Below are 14,065 nucleotides of genomic sequence, written 5' to 3'. Positions count from 1 at the left end.
GGCCTTACAGGGTAAACAACCTCCACTGAGCCCTACACCAGGCAAGGGGCAAAGCAGGTCCCCCAAATGCTAACACCTGAAAATCAGCACAACAGGCCACTCCCCCAGAAGACCAGCTAGAGGGACAAGTTCCAGGGGAAGTCAAAGGACTTAAAGTATACAGAATCAGAAGATACTACCCCGTGGTTTTTTTGTTTTGTTTTGTTTTTTGTTTTTGTGGTTTTTTTTTTTTTTTGGTTTTTGATTTGTTTGCTTCCCCCGCCTTTTTTTTCTTTCTTTCTTTTTCTTTCCCTTTTTCTTCTTTTTTTCTTTTTTCTTCCTTTTATCTTTTTTCTTTTTCTCTCTTCTTTCCCTCTTTCTCTCCTCTCTTTTTATTCTTTTCCCAATACAACTTGTTTTTTGGCCACTCTGCACTGAGCAAAATGACTAGAAGGAAAACCTCACCTCAAAAGAAAGAATCAGAAACAGTCCTCTCTCCCACAGAGTTACAAAATCTGGAATATGATTCAATGTCAGAAAGCTAAATAAGAAGCACTATTATAAAGCTACTGGTGGCTCTAGAAAAAACCATGAAGGACTCGAGAGACTTCATGACTGCAGAATTTAGATCCAATCAGGCAGAAATTAAAAATCAATTGACGGAGATGCAACCCAAACTAGAAGTCCTAACGACGAGGGTTAACAAGGTGGAAGAACGAGTGAGTGACATAGAAGACAAGTTGATGGCAAAGAGGGAAACTGAGGAAAAAAGAGACAAACAATTAAAAGACCATGAGGATATATTAAGAGAAATAAATGACAGCCTGAAAAAGAAAAACCTACGTTTAATTGGGGTTCCCGAGGGCGCCGAAAGGTCCAGAGGTCCAGAATATGTATTTGAACAAATCATAGCTGAAAACATTCCTAATCTGGGAAGGGATACAGGAATTCAGGTCCAGGAAATAGAGAGATCCCCCCCCCTAAAATCAATAAAAACCGTTCAACACCTCAACATTTAATAGTGAAGCTTGCAAATACCAAAGATAAAGAGAAGATCCTTAAAGCAGCAAGGGACAAGATATCCCTGACTTTTATGAGGCAGAGTATTAGGGTAACAGCAGACCTCTCCACAGAGACCTGGCAGGCAGGCCAAAAAGAGCTGGCAGGATATATTCAGGGTCCTAGATGAGAAGAACATGCAACCAAGAATACTTTATCCAGCAAGGCTCTCATTCAGAATGAAAGGGGAGATAGAGAGCTTCCAAGACAGGCAGGAACTGAAAGAATATGTGACCTCCAAACCAGCTCTGCAAGAAATTTTAAGGGGGACTCTTAAAATTCCCCTTTAAAAAGAAGTCCAATGGAACAATCCACAACACAGGGACTGAACAGATGTCATGAAGACACTAAACTCCTATCTTTCAAGAGTAACTCTGAATGTGAATGGGCTTAATGACCCCATCAAAAGGCACAGGGAGTGAGACTGGATAAAAAAGCAGGACCAATCTATTTGCTGTCTACAAGAGACTCATTTTAGGCAGAAGGACACCTACAGCCTGAAAATAAAAGGTTGGAGAGGGATCCCTGGGTGGCGCAGCGGTTTGGCGCCTGCCTTTGGCCCAGGGCGCGATCCTGGAGACCCGGGATCGAATCCCACATCGGGCTCCCTGCATGGAGCCTGCTTCTCCCTCTGCCTATGTCTCTGCCTCTCTCTCTCTCTCTGTGTGACTATCATGAATAAATAAATAAAATCTTTAAAAAAAAAAAAAGGTTGGAGAACCATTTACCATTCAAATGGTCCTCAAAAGAAAGCAGGGGTAGCCATCCTTATATCAGAAAAACTAAAATTTACCCCGAAGACTGTAGTGAGAGATGAAGAGGGACACTATATCATACTTAAAGGATCTATCCAACAAGAGGACTTAACAATCCTCAATATATATGCCCCGAATGTGGGATCTGACAAATATATCCATCAATTAATAACCAAAGTTAAGACATACTTAGACAATAATAGACTTATATTTGGTGACTTCAATCTAGCGCTTTCTACACACGATAGGTCTTCTAAACACAACATCCCCAAAGAAACGAGAGCTTTAAATGATACACTAGACCAGATGGATTTCACATATATCTATAGAACTTTACATCCAAACTCTACTGAATACACATTCTTCTCAAGTGCACATGGAACTTTCTCCAGAATAGACCACATACTGGGTCACAAATCAGGTCTGAACCAATACCAAAAGATTGGGATGGTCCCCTGCATATTCTCAGACCATAATGCCTTGAAATTAGAACTAAATCACAAGAAGAAGTTTGGAAGGACTTCAAACACATGGAGGTTAAGGACCATCCTGCTAAAAGACGAAAGGGTCAACCAGGAAATTAAGGAAGAATTAAAAAGATTCATGGAAACTAATGAGAATGAAGATACAACCGTTCAAAATCTTTGGGATGCAGCAATAGCAGTCCTGAGGGGGAAATACATCGCAATACAAGAAGCCATCCAAAAACTGGAAAGAACTCCAATAAAAAAGCTAACCTTACACCTAAAGGAACTAGAGAAAAAGCAGCAAAGAGATCCTACACCCAACAGAATAAGAGAGTTACAGATTCGAGCAGAACTCAACGAAATCAAGACCAGAAGAACTGTGGAACAGATCAACAAAACCAGGAGTTGGTTCTCTGAAAGAATTAATAAGAGAGATACACCATTAGCAGCCTTATTAAAAAGTGGAGAGAAGACTCTAATTAATAAAATCATGAATGAGAAAGGAGCGATCACTACCAACACCAAGGAAATACAAACGATCTTAAATACATATTATGAACTGCTATACACCAATAAATTAGGCAATCTAGAAGAAATGGACGCATTCCTGGAAAGCCACAAACTACCAAAACTGGAACAGGAAGAAATAGAGAACCTGAACAGGCCAGTAACCAGGGAGGAAATTGAAGCAGTCAACAAAAACCTCCCAAGACACAAAAGTCCAGGGCCAGATGGCTTCCCAGGGGAATTCTATCAAACATTTAAAGAAGAAACAATACCTATTCTACTAAAGCTGTTTGGAAAGATAGAAAGAGATGGAGTACTTCCAAATTCGTTCTATGAGTCCAGCATCACCTTAATTCCAAAACCAGACAAAGACCCCACCAAAAAGGAGAATTACAGACCAATATCCCTGATGAATATGGATGCAAAAATTCTCAACAAGATGCTAGCCAATAGGATCCAACAGTACATTAAGGTAAATATTCACCATGACCAAGTAGGATTTATCCCCTGGACACAAGGCTGGTTCAACACTCATAAAACAATGTGATTCATCTTATCAGCAAGAGAAAAACCAAGAACCATATGATCCTCTCATTAGATGCAGAGAAAGCATTTGACAAAATACAGCATCCATTCCTCATCAAAACTATTCAGTGTAGGGACATAGGGAACATTCATCAACATCTTAAAAGCCATCTACGAAAAGCCCACAGTAAATGTAATTCTCAATGGGGAGCACTGGGAGCCTTTCCCCTAAGATCAGGAACAAGACAGAGATGTCCATTCTTACCACGGCTATTCAACATAGTACTGGAAGTCCTAGCCTCAGCAATCAGACAACAAAAAGACAGTAAAGGCATTCAAATTGGCAAAGAAGAAGTCAAACTCTCCCTCTTCGCCGATGACATGATACTCTACCTAGAAAACCCAAATCCTCCACCCCAAGATTGCTAGAACTCATACAGCAATACGGCAATACGGCAGTGTGGCAAGATACAAGATCAATGCCCAGAAATCAGTGGCATTTCTATACACTAACAATGAGACTGAATAAAGAGAAATTAAGGAGTCAATCCCATTTACAATTGCACCCAAAAGCATAAGACCTAGGAATAAACCTAACCAAGGAGGTAAAGGATCTATACCCTAAAAACTATAGAACACTTCTGAAAGAAATTGAGGAAGACACAAAGAGATGGAAAAATATTCCATGCTCATGGATTGGCAGAATTAATATTGTGAAAATGTCAATGTTACCCAGGGCAATTCACACATTTAATGCAATCCTTATCCAAATACCATGGACTTTCTTCAGAGAGTTAGAACAAATTATTTTAAGATTTGTGTGGAATCAGAAAAGACCCCGAAGAGCCAGGGGAATTTTAAAAAAGAAAACCATATCTGGGGGCATCACAATGCCAGATTTCAGGTTGTACTACAAAGCTGTGGTCATCAAGACAGTGTGGTACTGGCACAAAATCAGACACATGGATCAGTGGAACAGAATAGAGAATCCAGAAGTGGACTCTGAACTTTATGGTCAACTAATATTCGATAAAGGAGGAAAGACTATCCATTGGAAGATAGACCGTCTCTTCAAAAAATGGTGCTGGGAAAAGTGGACATCCATTTGCCGAAGAATGAAACTAGACCATTCTGTTTCACCATACACAAAGATAAACTCAAAATGGGTGAAAGATCTAAATGTGAGACAAGATTCCATCAAAATCCTAGAGGAGAACACAGGCAACACCCTTTTGAACTCAGCCACAGTAACTTCTTGCAAGATACATCCACGAAGGCAAAAGAAACAAAAGCAAAAATGAACTATTGGGACTTCATCAAGATAAGAAGCTTTTGCACAGCAAAAGATACAGTCAACAAAACTCAAAGACAACCTACAGAATGGGAGAAGATATTTGCAAATGACATATGAGAAGGGGCTGGTTTCCAAGATCTATAAAGAACTTATTAAACTCATCACCAAAGAGACAAACAACCCAATCATGAAACGAGCAAAAGACATGAACAGAAATCTCACAGAGGAAGACCTAGACATGGCCAACACGCACATGAGAAAATGCTCTGCATCACTTTCCATCAGGGAGATACAAATCAAAACTACAATGAGATACCACCTCACACCAGTGAGAATGGTGAAAATTAACAAGGCAGGAAACCACAAATGTTGGAGAGGATGCGGAGAAAAGGGAACCCTCTTACACTGTTGGATGGAATGTGAAGTGGTGCAGCCACTCTGGAAAACTGTGTGGAGGTTCCTCAAAGATTTAAAAATAGACCTGCCTTACGACCCAGCAATTGCAGTGTTGAGGATTTACCCCAAAGATACAGATGCGATGAAACGCCAGGACACCTGCACCCTGATATTTATAGCAGCAATGTCCACAATAGCACACTGTGGAAGGAGCCTCGGTGTCCACCAAAAGATGAATGGATAAAGAATATATGTTCTATGTATACAATGGAATATTACTCAGCCATTAGAAATGACAAATACCCACCATTTGCTTCACCGTGGATGGACCTGGAGGGTATTATGCTGAGTGATGTAAGTCAATCGGAGAAGGACAAACATTATATGGTCTCATTCATTTGGGGAATATCAATAATAGTGAAAGGGAATTGAAGGGAAAGGAGAAGACATGTGTGGGAAATATCAGAAAGGGAGACAGAACATAAAGACTCCTAACTCTGGGAAACGAACTAGGGGTGGTGGAAGGGGAGGTGGGTGGGGGGTGGGGATGACTGGGTGACAGGCACTGAGGGGGGCATTTGATGGGATGAGCACTGGGTGTTATTTTGTAAGTTGGAAAATCGAACACAAATAAAAAATAAATTTATTATAAAAAAATAAAAATAAATAAAACTTTGAAAAATACTTTAAAATGAGTTCAGTATAATTATGTGGATATATTTCTGGGACCGTATTCTTTTCTAGCATTATATTTCTCTCTTCTTTAGATAATGCCACATTGTCTTTATTACTACATCTTTAAACTAAGCTTGAAGTAATGTAGTCTCAGTCTTTTTACATTGCTCTTTTTCTACAATATTCTGTTGAATATTCTGATTCTTATGCCTCTTCAAATTTATCTTAGAATCAGTTTGTAAACATCCAGAGAATAACTTGTTGGGATTTTGATTGATTTTCTTGCATCTATGGATTAAGTTGGGAATAACTGACATCAACATTGAGTCTCCCTATCCATGAACATGAACCAGCTCCCCATTTATTTAGTTTTATTTTTTCGTTAATGAAAGTATTGTAGATTTTCTGATATTTTTAATGGTATTTCTACTTAAGAATTTCATTTTGGGGGTGTTAATATAAATAGTATTATTTATTTGATTTCAAATTCTGTTTGTTATTGTCATATAAATTTTATTTTATTTTTATTTTTATTTTTAAATTTAAACTCAATTTGCCAACATATAGTACAACATTTCTTTTAAGATGAAGTGTTCAATAATTTATCAGTTGTGTAGAACACCAAATGGTGTTCATGTGCCCTCCTTAATGCCCATCACCCAGTTACCCTATTCCCCCACCAATCTCCCCTCCCACAATTCTGTTTGTTTCCAAGATTTATGAGTTGCTCATGGTTTTTTTACCTCTCATTTCTTCCTATTCCATTTATTCCCTTCCCCCTATGATCCTCAGGGCTGTTTCTTATATTTCTCCTATGAGTGAAATGGTTTGATAATTGTCTTTCTCTGATTGACTTATTTCACTCAGCGTAATAGCCCCCAGTTCCATACATGTCAATGCATATGGTAAGTATTCATTCTTTTGAGAGCTGAGTAATATTTCTTTGTATATATATACCAGTACTCCTTTATCATTCATCTGTCAGTGGACATCACTTGCAGACCAGAAATGAATCTCACTTAGTTGTGTTAAATGATCCTTTTAATGTACTGTTGGATTCTATTTGATAGTACCTTCATTAGAATTTGGTTCATCAGGGATATTGGATATAATTCTCCTTTTTGGTGGGATCTTTGTCTGATTTTGGTGTTGAGATAATGCTGGCCTCACAGAGGGAGTTTGGAAATTTTCCTTCCCTTCCTATTTTTTGAAACTCCTTCAGTAGAATAGGTATTATTGATTATCTAAATGTTTGGTAGATTTCCCCTGGGAAGCCATCTGGAACTGGATTCTTGTTCTTTTTTTTTGGATTCTTGTTCTTTGGGAGACTTTATTACTGCTTCAATTTCCTTGCTGTTGATGGTTCTCTTCAGGTTTTCTATTTATTCCTCTTTCAGCTTTGGTAGTTTGTATGTTTCTAGGAATTTTTCCATTTCTCCCAGATGCTTAATTTGTTGGCATATAATTGCTCATAATATGTTCTTAAAAGTGTATTTCCTTGGTGTTGGTCCTGATCTCTCCTCTTTCATTCATGATTTTATTTATTTATATCCTTTATCTTCTCTTTTTCATAAGTCTGGCTAGGGGTTTATCGATCTTATTAATTATTTCAAAGAACCAGTTTATACTTTTATTGATATGTTCTACTGATCTTTTGGTTTCCATCTCACTGATTTCTGCTCTGATTTTTATTGTTTCACTACTTCTGCTTGGTTTAGGCTTTATTTTCTGTTTTTTTTTTTGTTTTGTTTTGTTTTTGTTTTTGTTTTTGTTTTATCCAGCTCTTTTTAGTGTAATGGTAGCTTGTGCATTTGAGACTTTCCTAGATTCTTGAAAAATGCTTGTATTTCTATGTAATTTTTGCTTAGGTCTACCTTTGCTGCATCTCAAAGGTTTTGAACAGTTGTATTTTCATTTTCACTTGTTTCTATGAATATCTTAAATTCTGCTATAATTTCCTGGTTGGTCCATTTGTTCTTTAGTAGGATGCTATTAACCTCCAAATATTTGAGTTCTTTCCAAATTTCTTCTTGTGATTGAGTTCAAAGCATTGTGGTCTGAAAATATGCAAAGTATAATCCCAATCTTTTGATACTATTTGAGAACTGATTTGTGACCTAGTATGTGATCTATTCTGGAGAATGCTTCATGTGAATGTGAGAAGAATGTGTATTCTGTTGCTTTAGGATTGAATGCTATGAAGTCCATCTGGTCCAGTGTGTTATTCAAAGCACTTGTTACCTTGTTGATCTTCTGCTTAGATGATCTATCCATTGTTGTGAGTGGGGTGCTAAAGTCCCCTACTCTCATTGTATTATTATCAATGTGTTCCTTTAATTTGGTTATTAATTGGTTGATATAATTGGCTGTTCCCAATTTAGGAGCATAAATTAGATCTTCTTGTTGAAAAGACCCTTTAAGTATGATATAGTGGCCCTCTTAATCCCTTACTATGGTCTTTGGTTTAAAAATCTATTTTTTTCTGATATAATGATTGCTACCCCAACTTTCTTTTGATGTCCATCAGCATGATAAATGGTTCTCTACCCCTCACTTTCGATCTGGATTCATCTTTGGATCTAAAATGCGTTTGTTGTAGACAGTATATAGACAGGTCTTGCTTTTTCACCCAATCTGATACCCTGTGTCTTTTGATTGAGGCATTTAGTGTTTACATTTGGAGAAACTGTTGAAAGACATAAATTTAGTGCCATTTTATTATCTGTAAAGTCACTCTTTCTGTATATTGTCTCTTCATTTCTGGTTACTTTTGGGCTCTCTCTTAGCTTACAGGGTCCCCCTTAATATTTCTTTCAAGGCTAGTTTAGTGATCACAAATTCTTTTAGTTTCTGTTTGTCCTGGAAGCTCTTTATCTCTCCTTCTATTCTGAATGACAACCTCAGTAGATAAAGTATTCTTGGCTGCATGTTTTTTACATTTAGTACCCTGAATGTGTCATGCAAGTCCATTTTAGCCTGCTAGATCTCTGTGGATAGATCTGATATCAGTATAATGTCCCTGCCCTTTCAATAATTCCTGCTGCTTTTTGTATTTTCTCTTTATCTTTAAATTTGCAAGCTTCACTATTACACGACAGGGTTTTGATCTATATTTATTGATTTTGGGAGGAGTCTTCTTTAACTTTTGAATTTGAATGCCTGTTTCATTCCCCAGATTAGAGAAGTTCTCAGATATGATTTGCTCAACTATACCTCTGGTCCTCTCTCTTTTTTTTCCCTTGGGAAACCCAATAATTCTAATATTGTTTTGTTTTATGGCATTACTGTTTAGTTGAACCCCTCCTCATGGTCCATTGATTATTTTTCCTCTCTTTTCCTCAGCTTCATTCCATTCCATCAACTTGTCTTCTGCATTACTTACTTTCTCTTTTGCTTCATTTAACCTAGTTGTCAGAGCATCAAATTTATGCTATATCTCAATTAGAGAATTTTTAATTCTGGCCTGATTATATGTCATTGCTGCACTAAAAGATTCTAGAGTGCCTTTTATGCTTTTTTTTAATCCCAGCTAGTTACTGCATAATTGTCATCCTGAATTCCATCTCTGACATCTTATTTTATACATATCCATTAGATCTGTGGCAGAGAGTACTACCTCTGGTTTTTCTTTTGTTGTGAATTCTTCCTTCTAGTCATTTTGCCCAGAGAAGAATGGATGATCAAGTTAACAAAATAAAAAATATATCAACCCTGACTCTAGCAAAATAAACAATAGGCAAATCCAAAGAGGTTAATAAAAAAAGAAAAAGAAGGAAAAGAAAGAAAAGAAAATTAAAAGATTAAAAGAGGGGCAGAAGAGAGAATATAATCTCCTAGATGGATAAAACAGGGTGATCCACTTTGTTATGAGTGTATTTTGGTCTCTGTGTTGGAAGACACTAAATGCCAAAAGCAAAAGCAAATCAAAATTTATACATATACAGAAATAAAATTGTATAAAGTTAAAGGAAGCCAAAAATGAAGAATATATCTATGAAATGTAAATATGAAAGTTAAAAAAATACTTAAAAACAAAGAGTTCATAAAGTAAGAAACTATTTGAAAAGAGAAACAAAAACCAGAACATTTTTAACTGAAATAATAAACAAATGATGAGAAACATCCTTGAATTCTATATACTCTTTTCCCCTAGAGCTGGAGTTCTTTTTTCTGTTTTTGTTTAAAAATATATATATATGTTGGTAAATTCGATTTACCAACATATAGTATAACATCAAGTGCTCATCTCAATTGCTGCCTCAGTGCCCATCACCCCATTCCCACACCCACCTCCCCTTCAACTACCCCTTGTTCATTTCCCAGTGTTACGAGTCTCTCGTGGTTTGTCTCCCTCTCTCATTTTTCCCACTCATTTTCTCTCCATTCTTCTATAATCCCTTTCACTAATTTTTATATTACCCATATAAGTGAAGCCATATAATGATGATTCTTCTCCAATTGACTTACTTCACTCAGCATAATACTCTGCAGTTCCATCCACGTTGAAGCAAATGGTAGGCATTCATCATTTCTAATGGAGGAGTAATATTCCGTTGCATATATATACTACATCTTCTTTATCCATCCATCTCTCGATAGACACTGAGACTCCTTCCACAGTTTGGCTACTGTGGACATTGCTGCTATAAACATCAGGGTGCAGGTGTCTTGGTTTTTCATTTCATCTGTATCGTTGGGGTAAATGCCCAGTAGTGTAATTGCTGGGTCATAGGACAGTTCTATTTTTAACTCTTTAGAGGAACCTCCACACAGTTTTCCAGAGGAGCTGTACCCTAGAGCTGGAGTTCTGCAGTGCTGTGTACTTTGTAAATCTGGTGTTCCCTCTTCTTCTAGCTGCTCTTTTGTGGGGAGGGTCCTGCTGCATTGATTCTCAGATTTCTTTTTCTGGGCAGAATAATACAATCATTTGCCAGGGGATTAACCTAAGTTGTTTCTGGCTTATCTATGTGGCTTTTCTTTCCTGAAGGTCTATGTCTCTTTAGGGGATGAGAATAAAAATGGCTGAGCCCCAATCTCTAGCCTTGGAGCTGAATGATTGGGGTCTCTTTTCTTCAGTAAACCCTCAGGGATAAGTGATCTTCACTGTTTGTGTGCCATGTTATGTAGACTCCTGAATTGGACCCACATACCAGTCCTCCGATAGGAAGGCTGAGGGTCTCATGTCTCTGTCCTTTGCAGGGACTCTGCCTATAGAGTAGTTGCCCCCATGTGCATGTGCCCATGTGGCTCCTCCTGTGAGAAGACAGAGGTTTGCCATGTTTCTGTCCTTTGTGGACCCCCAAAGAGAGTGGTCAACTGGTCATGCATGATCCCACATTGCCCCCCCCTTTGCTAGTGGAGGGCTGCCAGGTTTTGTCCTTTGCAAGGCCACCCCCCATACTGAGAGCTGTTACCAGATCATACAGTATTTTGAGAAAGCCCCCTCTGGAACTCACAGATCATAACCGGTTTCCCTGTTGCAATGCTTGAAAACTCTATCAGTTCGGGCACCCTTATCATCTCTGTGACACCAGGGATCCTGAGACCACACCCCCACTTAGGATTCTGCCCCACTTTACCACTGAGCACCTTTCAGGTAGGCATGTATCTCACTGGAGTAGATTTCTAAAGTTTCCTATTTTGCACTCGGATTATATCAGTTTCTGGTAGATGGCTTTTGGAGGCTCCCTCCCTCTGCAGTTTATCTCCCAATATATCCCCTCAGTTTCACTTCTCTACACTCCTACTTTGTAAAATGTGGTCGATTTTCTATTTGTAGAATTCCAGAAATTATTTTCTTATATCTCAGATTGAATTCATAGGTGTTCAGAGAGATTTGATAGTTATCTAAATTCAGGGGACCAGAGGCAACGAGGTCCTCTATTCTTCCACCATATTGCCTCCCTCCTAAAAGTGATTGTCTTCTCTATACCAACTTTGAATACTGAATCCTCAAAATAACTGCTTATAAGTTTTAGATTTTGGTTCAGTTTTTTTTTCTTTTTTTTAATTTTCCACATGGTTGACTGTCATAGGCAAACAAAAACAGTTTTATTTCTCCATTCCAAATCTGTATAACTTTCATTTATTTCTCTTCTCCAATTTCATTTACTAAAATGCCCAGTATGATGTTGGAAATTATGAATAAAATATGTAAAATGTGATAACTTACGCATAAAACATAAAGAAGGGAGTAATAAAGGAAGACAAGAAGAAAAGAAAAAGAAAGAAGATTTTATTCTTTTTCTATTTTTTAATGACCATCAGATTAATATAGATAGCTAATTTAATTCGGATATCATATGTGAACCTCTCAAAATCAATGATAGATGCACAAAAAAAAGAGAGAAAAATCAAACACAATGCTACAGAAACTCATGAATCATGAAAAGAGATAGCAGGAGAAAAAGAAATGAATTGAAAAGAACTACAGGAACAATCAGAAAACAACTAATAAAATGGCAGTAAGTATACACCCTCAATAATTACTTTAAATGTAAATGGCTTAAATGCTCTAATAAACAGAGATTAGAATGATGAATATCCACCATTTGTTTCGACATGAATGGAACTGGAGGGCATTATGCTGAGTAAAGTAAGTCAGTCTGAGAAGGACAAACATTATATGGTTTCACTCATATGGGGAGTACAAAAAATAGTGAAAGAGATTATAGGGAAAGGAGAGAAAATGAGGAGGGAAAACCAGAGAGGGTGACAGAACATGAGAGACCACTTACTTTGGGAAACAAACAAGGGGTAGTGGAAGGGGAGATGGGTTCAAGGATGAGGTGACTGGGTGATGGGAACTGAGGGGGGCACTGGATGGGATGAGCACTAGGGGTTATACTATATGTTGCAAATCAAACTCCAATAAAAATATACAAAAATATAAAATAAACAGAGATAGGGTGGTAAAATGGATAATAAAGAAGTCTCATCTCTATGCTGCTTACAAGATTCACCTGAGACCGAAAAATACATTCAGATTGCAAGGAAGGGGATGGAAAAATATTCACCATGCACATGGAAGCAGGAAAAAAAAATCTGAGATAACAATACTAACATATATATATATATATATATATATATATATATATATATATATGTTAAAATAGGACTGAAAACAATAAAACAAGACTAGCAGGAGTGGATGGGCATTACATAATGATAAATGATTCAATCATTTATTTTATTTTTTATTTTATTTTTTTTATTGGAGTTCAATTTGCCAACATATAGCATAACACCCAGTGCTCATCCCGTCAAGTGCCCCCCTCAGGGCCCATCACACAGTCACCCCAGCTTGGCTTAAGCTCTATTTGTTGTTCTTTTTGCAGCTCCTTTAGGTATAAAGTTAACTTGTGTAATTGAGACTTTTTAGTTTCTTGGGAAAGGCTTGTATTGCTATGTACTTCCCTCTTATGACTGACTGCTGTATCTGAAAGCTATTTATTTATTTATTTATTCATTTATTTACTTATTTTTTGGAGTTCAATTTGCCAATATATAGCATAACACCCAATGCTCATCCCATCAAGTGCCCCCTTCAGTGCCCGTCATCTAGTCACCACCACATCTCGCCCACCTCCCCTTCTACTACCCCTCATTCATTTCCCAGAGTTAGGTGTCTCTCATGTTTTGTCACCCTCACTGATATTTTCACTCATTTTCTCTCCTTTCCTTTATTCCCTTTCACTAATTTTTATATTCCCTGTATGAGTGAAACCATATAATGTTTGTCCTTCTCTGATTGAGTTATTTCACTCAGCATAATACCCTCCAGTTCCATCCACGTTGAAGCAAATGGTGGGTATTCGTCGTTTCTAATGGCTAATATTCCACTGTATACATAGACCACATCTTCTTTATCCATTCATCTTTCGATGGACACCGAGGCTCCTTCCACAGTTGGGCTATTGTGGACATTGTTGCTATAAACATCAGGGTGCAGGTGTCCTGGTGTTTCACTGCATCTGTATCTTTGGGGTAAATCCCCAGCAGTGCAATTGCTGGGTTATAGGGCAGATCTATTTTTAACTCTTTGAGGAACCTCCACACTGTTTTCCAGAGTGGCTGTACCAGTTCACATTCCCACCAACAGTGGAAGAGTGTTCCCCTTTCTCCACATCCTCCTCAACATTTGTTGTTTCCTGTCTTGTTAATTTTCCCCATTCTCACTGGTGTGAGGTGGTATCTCATTGTGGTTTTGATTTGTATTTCCCTGATGGCCAGTGATGCAGAGCATTTTCTCATGTGCTTGTTGGCCGAGTCTATGTCTTCCTCTGTGAGATTTCTCTTCATGTCATTTGCCCATTTCATGATTGGATTGTTTGTTTCTTTGCTGTTGAGTTTAATAAGTTCTTTATAGATCTTGGATACTAGCCCTTTATCTGATAGGTCATTTTCAA

Source organism: Canis lupus, chromosome X (genome assembly GCF_011100685.1).
Source record: "Canis lupus familiaris isolate Mischka breed German Shepherd chromosome X, alternate assembly UU_Cfam_GSD_1.0, whole genome shotgun sequence".
Taxonomy (NCBI): Eukaryota; Metazoa; Chordata; class Mammalia; order Carnivora; family Canidae; genus Canis; species Canis lupus.
The sequence above is the reverse complement of the archived record's forward strand: the minus strand, read 5'-3'. Positions refer to the sequence as shown.